Source organism: Triticum dicoccoides, chromosome 7A (genome assembly GCF_002162155.2).
Source record: "Triticum dicoccoides isolate Atlit2015 ecotype Zavitan chromosome 7A, WEW_v2.0, whole genome shotgun sequence".
Taxonomy (NCBI): Eukaryota; Viridiplantae; Streptophyta; class Magnoliopsida; order Poales; family Poaceae; genus Triticum; species Triticum dicoccoides.
In genome coordinates this window covers 322,713,773-322,724,770 of record NC_041392.1, presented here as the reverse complement: position 1 = coordinate 322,724,770, position 10,998 = coordinate 322,713,773, and positions in this window count along the sequence as shown.

Sequence of the window (10,998 nt, the reverse complement as noted above, 5' to 3'; positions counted from 1 at the left end):
GGATGAACAGTTCCCGGTGGGGGTGGATGAACAGGACCCCGTGGTGTTGCCTCTGGATGAACAGGACCCCGATCGATCAAGCCGGTTGGGGCTGGATGAACAGGACCCCGTGGAGGGCTGGATGAACAGGACCACCCCGTGGAGGGCAGGATGAACAGTAGACGGTGGAGGGCAGGATGAATAGTAGCCCGTGGAGGGGTGGTTGAACAGGAGCCCGTGGAGAGGGCTGGTTGAACAGTAGCCGGTGGAGTAGCGCGCGGTGGAGGCTGGATGAACAGGAGCCCGTGGATGAACAGTCGTAGGTGGAGGCTGGAGGAGGTCAACGGTGGATGAACAGTAGCTCGTGGAGGCTGGAGGGGTCGACGGTGGAGATGAACAGTATCCCGTGGAGTCCCGTTTTGCGGTAAGCCACACCCCTCCCGATGAACAGGACCCCCGTTTCGACCGTAGCTCTCCAACACAAGTCCGTTTCGTCCATTTTGCGGTACGCCACACCCCTCCCGATCAACAGGACCCCTGTTTCGACCGTAGGAGGTCCGTTTCCTCCGTTTTGCGGTACGCCGGACCCCTCCCGATGAACAGGATCCCGTTTCGGACGTGGCCGGTCGAACACAAGGCCGTTTCCTCCATTCTGCGGTATGCCAGGCACGTTTCCATCGCCTGTTCCGTCCAAGCCCTCTCGATGAACACGACACATTCCGTTGCCTCCCCATGAACACGATGCATTCTGTTGCATCCCCATGAACACGACGCATTCCGTTGCCTCCCCATGAACACGACGACGACGATGTTTCTCCGTTCCGACCCAGCCATGTACACGAGCCTTGGCCGTACGTATGCGCGAGTAGGCGTTCGAGACCCCGCCCGTATGTACACATACGTGGCCGTATTTTCTTTCTTGCACCCTGGCCGCTGTACGTACGTGTACATGCTACGTGCGCGCCTCTACTACGACACGTGCGCGCCTCTACATCGACCAATATATATGTACGTACACGTTCGCCACCAGAATGACAACGCTATGTACGCTTCGACCAGGTGGGTCCCGACTATCAGGCACTTCCTTGCATGCGAAGATGTAGCTGGTGGGTCCCAGCAGTCAGGGGAATTTTTTTTTTCGCGAAATACAGTGGCCCGTCTGGTGGGTCCCCGCTGTCAGGTGGATGAATAATTATTTTGCGTGTAATAAGGAGGCACTTCCTTGCTACGGCCGTGGACCCAGCTGTCAGCGTCTCCACGCACAGTACTCTTCCGATGGAAGTCGGTCGTCGACCACATTGACCACGCCGCGCCGAGAGCACCACGGCGGTGGACGACGGCGAGGCCTAGGAAGCGGACGACACGGAGCCGGGGAAGACGCGGCAGTGGAAGCCCGCGCGGAGAGGAGTATGAGGGTTCACTGGTTCGGCTGCGGTGTGAGGCTGCCGTCGCCACAGGGCCTGGCCAGCGGTGGGAATAGTAGGGGGCGGTGAGGCCTCCGCGGCAGAACAGTCGGCCACGGGAGGCAGGAGCATGTGCCACGACCGGCGCTACTTTGGGCGGCTGGAGCAAGAACACCAGAGGTTGAAGAAACACTACGGCCGTTGGATGGACATCGTACGGTCACTGGAGCTAGAATTGTTCATATTGAGTAAGTTGACAAAGCCCTTCGTCCTCGTCAACTTAGTAGGCCCACAAGTCAGCCTCCCACCAAGGTGGGTCCCAGATAGCCGGGGGAGTATTCATTTTTTTGTGCGTAATAAGGAGGCACTTCCGGTGGGTCCGAGATGACAACGGGGGGAACGTTTTTTTCGCGAAATATGGTGTCCCGTCCGGTGGGTCCCAGCAGTCAGGGGAAAATGATTTTTTTCGAAAAATACTGGTGGCCCGTCCGGTGGGTCCCCGCTGTCAGGTGGAGGAATAATTATTTTCTGCGTAATAAGGAGGCACTTCCTTGCGGCTGCCGTGGACCCAACTGTTAGCCTCTCCACGTATAGTACTCTTCTGATGGAAGTCGGTCGTTGACCACATTGACCAAGCGGCGCCGAGAGCACCACGGTGGTGGACGACGGTGAGGCATAGGAAGGGGACGATGCGGAGCCGGGGAAGACGCGGCAATGGATGCCCACGCAGAGAGGAGTACGAGCGTTCACCGGTTCGGCTGCGGTGTGAGGCTGCTGTCGCTGCAGAATAACAGGGGGTGTGGGTGAGTAGAGGGATGCCCTGGCCAGCGGTGGGAGTAGTAGGGGGCGCTGAGGCCTGCGCGGCAGCACAGCCGGCCACAGGAGGCGGGAGTAGGTGGTCCGGCCGGCGCTGCTTTGGCGGCTGGAGCAAGAAGATCAGAGATTGAAGAAACACGACGGCCGTTAGATTGACATCCAACGGTTACTTCTGCTAGAATCGTTTGTTGACGTATATCATAACCAAAAAAATCTTGCATACGCGTCAACTAAACAGGCCCACAAGTCAGACCACTCCCTCTGTTTTTAATAATTTACATATAGCTCATGGCAACTTCTTATGCAATTTATTGCAGTCGTTTTTTGGTTGGCCAGGGCCAATTTCGCATATTTCTGTGGGTTCCAAACTATTTTTAATACTAAAATGTCCAGCCAGATTTAAAGTACTTTGAAGATATATTTAAATTAGGTTAATGCCCAGTGAAATAGGAATCTGAAAATGTAATAAAATTCAGAAATTATAAAGTAATTGCCAATTTGTCATCTGTTTTTTATATTTACAACCCATTTCATATTAGTTTCAAGATTTGCAGGCGTCTAATGACCCACAAGTATATGGGATCTATCGTAGTCCTTTCGATAAGTAAAAGTGTCGAACCCAACGAGGAGCGGAAGGAAATGATAAGCGGTTTTCAGCAAGGTATTCTCTGCAAGTACTGAAATAAGTGGTAACAGATAGTTTTGTGATAAGATAGATTGTAACGAGCAACAAGTAACAAAAGTAAATAAAGTGCAGCAAGGTGGCCCAATCCTTTTGTAGCAAAGGACAAACCGGAACAAACTCTTATAATAGGAAAAGCGCTCCCAAGGACACATGGGAATATCGTCAAGCTAGTTTTCATCACGTTCATATGATTCACGTTCGATACTTTGATAATTTGATATGTGGGTGGACCAGTGCTTGGGTGCTGTTCTTACTTGAAGAAGCATCCCACTTATGATTAACCTCTATTGCAAGCATCCGCAACTACAACAAAAGTATTAAGGTAAACCTAACCATAGCATGAAACATATGGATCCAAATCAGCCCCTTACGAAGCAACGCTTAAACTAGGGTTTAAGCTTTTATCACTCTAGCAACCCATCATCTACTTATTACTTCCCAATGCCTTCCTCTAGGCCCAAATAACTGTGAAGTGTTATGTAGTCGACGTTCACATAACACCACTAGAGGCTAGACAACATACATCTTATCAAAATATCAAACGAATACCAAATTCACATGACTACTAATAGCAAGACTTCTCCCTTGTCCTCAGGAAAAAACGTATTTACTCACAAAGCATATTCATGTTCATAATCAGAGGGGTAATAATATGCATATAGGATCTAAACATATGATCTTCCACCAATTAAACCAACTAGCATCAACTACAAGGAGTAATCAACACTAATAGCAACCTACTAGCACCAATCCCGGACTTTGAGACAAGAATTGGATACAAGAGATGAACTAGGGTTTGGAGATGAGATGGTGCTGGTGAAGATGTTGATGGAGATTGCCCTCTCCCGATGAGAGGAGCGTTGGTGATGACGATGGTGATGATTTCCCCCTCCCAGAGGGAAGTATCCTCGGCAGAACAGCTCTGCTGGAGCTCTAGATTGGATCCGCCAAGGTTCCGCCTCGTGGTGGCGGAGTCTCGTCCTGAAAAGTTCCTTTTTCTCATCGAAAGACTTCATATAGGAGAAGATGGACACCGGAGAGCCACCAGGGGGCCCACGAGGTAGGGGGGGCACGCCCTAGGGGGGGCGCCCCCACCCTCGTGAGCAGGGTGTGGGCCCCTGGCCTTCATCTTTGGCGAGGATTTTTCTTTATTTATTTTAAGATGTTCCGTGGAGTTTCAGGACTTTTGGAGTTGCGCAGAATAGGTCTCTAATATTTGCTCCTTTTCCAGCCCAGAATTCTAGCTGCCGGCATTCTCCCTCCTTATGTAAACCTTGTAAAATAAGAGAGAATAGCCATAAGTATTGTGACATAAAGTGAAATAACAGTCCATAATGCGATAAATATCGATATAAAAGCATGATGCAAAATGGACGTATCAACTCCCCCAAGCTTAGACCTCGCTTGTCCTCAAGCGAAAAGCCGATAACAATAAATATGTCCTCATGTTTAGAGGTAGAGGCGTCGATAAAAATAAAATACGGACATGAAGGCATCATGATTATTCTCATAACAGCAACATATATAGATTTTGTCATATGATTACTTATGTTCAAGTGATGATCTATTCACAATGCAAAAGTATAAATCATAAACCTTATTGGGCTCTGACAAACTATAATCTCAGTCATTGAAGCAATTGCAATTTATCATAACATCAGAAAGAGTCTATGTCAGAACTAAAAAGCAAGTCCACATACTCAACTATCATTTAGTCCTCCATAATTGCTAACACTCACGCAATACTTGTGGTTACGGAGTTTTAATTGGACACAGAGAAAGATAGGGGCTTATAGTTTTGCCCCACAACCTTTTACCTCAAGGGTAATGTCAACAATAATGGTTCATGCTCCCCTACATCCAATTAGATATATATATCATGTTCTTTCCTACATGCTAAGCTTGCCAAAGGATAAAATGAAAAAGAAAAGGTGAAGATCACCATGACTCTTGCATAAGGTAGAAGATAATAATAAAGGATAGGCCCTTCGCGGAGGGAAGCAAAGGTTGCGATGCACTTTTATGGTTGGATATATAAAATCTCAATGCAAAAGAACATCACTTTATATTGCCCCTTGTGATATGAACCTTTATTATGCAGTCCGTCGCTTTTATTACTTCCACATCACAAGATCGTATAAAGCTTATTTCTCCCACACCAATCAATCATACATATTTAGAGCAATTTTTATTGCTCTGCACCGATGACAACTTACTTGAAGGATCTTACTCAATCCATAGGTTGATATGGTGGACTCTCATGGCAAAACTGGTTTAAGGGTATTTGGAAGCACTAGTAGTATTTCTACTTGGTGCTGAGAATTTGGCTAGCATGAGGGGGAAAGGCAAGCTCAACAAGTTAGAGGATCCATGACAACATACTTTATCTCTGATATAAGAAAGACATAACTCACTATGTTGTCTTCCTTGTCCAACATCAACTCTTTAGCATGTCATATTTTAATGAGTGCTCCCAATCATAAAAGATGTCAATGATAATATATCTATATGTGAAAACTTCTCTTTCCTTATTACTTCCTATTAATTGCAACAATGACCAAAGCTATGTCTACCAACTCCCAACAACTTTTAATCATCATACTCTTTCTATGTGAAGTCATTACTCTCAATAAGATCAATATGAACTCTTTGTTTCTTTTTATTCTTTTTCTCTTTTCTTTTATTCTCCCAAGATCATGGCAAAATAATCAAGCCCTTGACTCAACACTAATCTTTATTATATATAGCTCACGGGCTCGATTACACAGAGAGATCATAAAGCAAAACTCAAAACTAGATCATGCCATAAACTTTATTCTACTAGATCAAGATACTACTAATAGGATCAAACTAAGAAAAACGGTAAAGATAGGAGTTGTGATTATGATATGATACCGGGGCACCTCCCCCATGCTTGGCAGTTGACAAGGGGAGTGCCAAAACCCATGTGATTATGTTTCCTTTGTCGGTGAAGAAGGTGGAGGCGACGGATAATCGCACATCAGGCGTAAGAGGTCCTCCAGCTTGCGAATAATGCCCTTGAGTGCAACAATATGCTCCTTCAACAAAATATTTTCTTGTGTGAGATACTTGTTTTGTATACGAGCTAACTCAATCATCTTGAAAGCTTCGATCTCAGTTGGGGTAAGAAGGTTATGATCAGGTTGAAGGATGTCTTTTGCTGCTGGAGCTTGATCCTCCGTGGCCTTCTTGATCCTTTCATCCTTGATGACCCTCGTGGGTTCTTCCCTCTTCAGATCTATCTTCATTAGCTAAGCATCGTTGTCACCATTGTTGGAGGAGGGAGATGACATGATGCCTAGCCTGGAAAACCCTGACAGAAAATAGCTAGAAACAAGAACAGAGGAGGTTTGCGTGATACGGGAGTCAAAACCCTCGGGAGGTTATATAATGAATTTTTACCGACCAAAATACGTAATGTGCAAGAAAACGGAGTCCGGAAAGCACACGAGGTGCTCACGAGGTAGGGGCGCGCCCAGGGGGGTAGGGCGTGGCCACCACCCTCGTGGGGCCGTCGTGTCCTTCCCGGACTGCTACTTATTTCTCTATTTTTCTAAATATTCCAAAACAGAGAAATATTGCCTTAAAAATTGTTTTGGAGTCGGTTTGCTTAATGTACCACATATCTATTCCTTTTCAGAGTCTGAAACGTTCCGGAGAGTGTCCCTTATGTATTCCTCCGGGGTTACGGTTTCAATAATATTGGTTTCAACATTTATGGGATTACCTGAGATATAATGGTTGATTCTTTGACCGTTTACCACTTTCGGATTCGTGCCCTCGAAGTTGTTGATTTTTATGGTACCGGAACGATAGACCTCTTCGATAACATAAGGGCCTTCCCATTTAGAGAGAAGTTTTCCTGCAAAAAATCTTAAACGAGAGTTGTATAGTAATACATAATCACCTACATTAAACTCACGCTTTTGTATCCTTTTGTCATGCCATCTTTTAACTTTTTCTTTAAACAACTTGGCATTTTCATAAGCTTGGGTTCTCCATTCATCAAGTGAGCTAATATCAAATAAACTCTTCTCACTGGCAAGTTTAAAATCATAGTTGAGCTCTTTAATAGCCCAATATGCCTTATGTTCTAGTTCGAGAGGTAAGTGACATGCTTCCATAAACCATTTTATACGGAGACATACCCATAGGATTTTTGTATGCAGTTATGTAAGCCCATAATGCGTCATCAAGTTTTTTGGACCAATTCTTTCTAGACCTATTAACAGTCTTTTGCAAAATTAATTTGAGCTCTCTATTGCTCAACTCTACTTGACCACTAGACAGAGGGTGATAAGGAGAGGCAATTCTATGATTAACATCATATTTAGCAAGCATTTTATGGAAAGCACCATGAATAGAGTGTGAACCACCATCAGTCATTAAATATCTAGGGACTCCAAACCTCGAAAAAATAACTTCCTTAAGCATTTTAATAGAAGTGTTGTGATCAGCACTACTAGTTGGAATAGCTTCTACCCACTTAGTAACGTAATCAACAGCAACTAGAATATGTGTGTATCCATTAGAGGCAGGAAAAGGTCCCATATAATCAAAGCCCCAAACATCAAATGGTTCAATAACAAGTGAATAATTCATAGGCATTTCTTGACGTCTACTAATATTACCAATTCTTTGACATTCATCACAAGACAAGACAAACTTACGGGCATCCTTGAAGAGAGTAGGCCAATAAAAACCAGATTGCAATACCTTATGTGCAGTTCTATCTCCAGCGTGGTGTCCTCCATAAGACTCAGAATGACACTTGCGTAGGATCTGTTCCTGTTCATGCTCAGGTACACAACGTCTAATAACACCATCTACTCCTTCTTTATAAAGATGTGGGTCATCCCAAAAGTAATGTCTCAAATCATAGAAGAACTTTTTATTTTGTTGGTATGTGAAGCTAGGTGGTATAAACTTAGCAATAATATAATTAGCATAATCAGCATACCATGGAGTACTATGAGAAGTACTTATAACATTTAATTGTTCATCAGGAAAGCTACCATTAATAGGTAGTGGGTCATCAAGAATATTTTCTAACCTAGACAAGTTGTCTGCAATGGGGTTCTCAACTCCCTTTCTATCAACAATATGCAAATCAAATTCTTATAGCAAGAGAACCCATCTAATAAGTCTAGGCTTAGAATCTTTCTTTTCCATAAGGTATTTAATAGCAGCATGATCAGTTTGAATAGTTACTTTAGAATCAACAATATAAGATCTGAACTTATCACAAGCAAATACAACTGCTAAAAGCTCTTTTTCAGTAGTAGCATAATTTCTTTGAGCATTGTCTAGAGTCTTACTAGCATAATGAATAACATTTAATTTCTTATCAACTCTTTGCCCTAGAACAGCACCTACAGCATAATCACTAGCATCACACATAATTTCAAAGGGTACATTCCAATCAGGTGGCTGAACAACATGTGCAGTGACTAATGCTTTCCAGAGTGTCCGGAGTGTCTCTCGCTTCCATGCCATCGACTCGTGGGACACCCGGAATCCGGGAGCGCCCCACCATCTTTTGCACGCATCTGCACACTTCTCCTTTGCATCGGTATCTCAATCGAGTTACCGGAACCAAAACGTTGCCGTGGCACCATTTTGTTATCGTTGACGTGGCACCCTTTTTCCTTTCCACCACGGTGACAAATGTTTCATAATGCTTTTGTCAACTTTTAATAAAAATTACATAAAATTGCACATGTCATCCGCATCATGATAACAACTTCAAGATTGGATAAAATTGTTGTTGCACCAAATTGATAATTGCGTATGGGGATTTACCGGTTTTGTTGTTTATTATATCCGGCCCCATTTAAATTGTTTAGATGGTATAGTTTGTTATGCTACACCTCTTGCCATGTTAATCAACATTTAATATTGTTGGGTACATAAACGAGATCAAACTAAATAACCTGAATGTGGTGTTTCGTCAATACGCAACGGAGTTGCATATTGATCTCCACTTAATTTGTAGTGTTGTTTGTCCACTTTGCTTTGCCATGCACATTTAAACCGAACATGCATCATACTTGATTGTGCATCATGCCATGTTATGTGATGGTTGTTTATTATGTTGTTTGCTTCTTTCCGGTGTTCCTTCTTCGGGTTGGTTCTGATAATGTCGTGTTTGTGAGGATTCGTTCAACTACGTCCGTTTGTCTTCTTCATGGACTCGTTCTTCTTCCTTGCGGGATTTCAGGCAAGATGACCATACCCTCGAAATTACTTCTATCTTTGCTTGCTAGTTTCTCGCTCTTTTTGCTATGCCTATGCTGCGATACCTACCACTTGCTTATCATGCCCCCCATATTGTTAAGCCAAGCCTCTAACCCACCTTGTCCTAGCAAACCGTTGTTTGGCTATGTTATCGCTTTGCTCAGCCCCTCTTATAGTGTTGTTAGTTGCAGGTGAAGATTGGAATTTGTTCGATGTTTGGAACATGGTTATTTTGTTGGGATATCACAATATCTCTTATTTGATTAATGCATCTATACACTTGGTTAAGGGTGGAAGGCTCGGCCTTATGCCTGGTGTTTTGTTCCACTCTTGCCGCCCTAGTTTCCGTCATATCGGTGTTATGTTCCCGGATTTTGAGTTCCTTACGCGGTTGGGTTATAATGGGAACCCCTTGACGGTTCGCCTTTTATAAAACTCCTCCAGCAATGCCCAACATTGGTTTTACCATTCGCCACCTAGCCTTTTCTTTCCCTTGGGTTCTGCATACTCAAGGGTCATCTTTATTTTAAACCCCCGGGTCAGTGCTCCTCTGAGTGTTGGTCCAAACTGAGCGATGTCCGGAGCTACCAGGGGCAACTCTGGGCTGGCCCACCCGACGTCTGGCTCATCCGGTGTGCCCGGAGAACGAGATATGTGCAGCTCCTATCGGGATTTGTCGGCACATCTGGGTGGCTTTGCTGGTCTTGTTTTACCATTGTCGAAATGTCTTGTAACTGGGATTCTGAGTCTGATCGGGTCTTCCCGCTAGAAGGAATATTCTTCGTTGACCGCGAGAGCTTGTGATGGGCTAAGTTGGGACACCCCTGCAGGGATTTGAACTTTTTAAAGCCGTGCCCGCGGTTATGGGCAGATGGGAATTTGTTAATGTCTGGTTGTAGAAAACCTGAAGTTTATCTTAATTAAAATACATCAACCGCGTGTGTTACCGTGTTGGTATCTTCTCGGCGGAGTCCGGGAAGTGAACACGGTGTTGGAGTTATGCTTGACGTAGGTTATTCTAGGATCACTTCTTGATCATAGTTTCTCGAACGTGCCTTGCCTTCTCTTCTCGCTCTCATTTGTGTATGTTAGCCACCAAATATGCTAGTCGCTTGCTGCAGCTCCACCTCATACCTTTTACCCTTCCTATAAGCTTCAATAGTCTTGATCGCGAGGGTGTGAGATTGCTGAGTCCCCGTGACTCACAGATTACTTCCAAACCCAGTTTGCAGGTGCCGTTGAACCATGCAGATGATGCAACCAAGCTCAAGGAGGAGCTCGATGAAGATCTCGTTCTTTGTGTTGTTCCTTTTCTAGTTGATCTGTAGTGGAGCCCAGTCGGGACGATCGGGAATCTGTGTAGCATTTGGGGTAGGCTTCTTTTATTTTGGGTTTCGTAGTCGGACCTTGATTGTATCTGGTTGATGTAATGCTTTATTCATGTAATTGTGTGAAGTGGCGATTGTAAGCCATCTATGTATCTCTTTCCCTTATGTATTACATGGGTTGTGTGAAGATTACCTCACTTGCGACATTGCTTTCAACGCGGTTATGCCTCTAAGTCGTGCTTCGACACGTGGGACATATAGCCGCATCGAGGGCGTTACAAGTTGGTATCAGAGCCTTCCCCGACTTAGGAGCCCCCTGCTTGATCGAATCGCTGGCGTTGTTGAGTATAGAAGTTTTTTTGAGTCTTTTAGGATTATATATATCGAAGAGTAGGATTCTTTTTACTCCTCAGTCCCTTCATCGCTCTGGTGAGGCATCCTGACGTAGAGTTTTGACTCTTCTCTTCTAAAATTTCACTAACTTTTTTAGGATCACACGGGTATCTTGGAATCGTTCCGATGGTTTTGT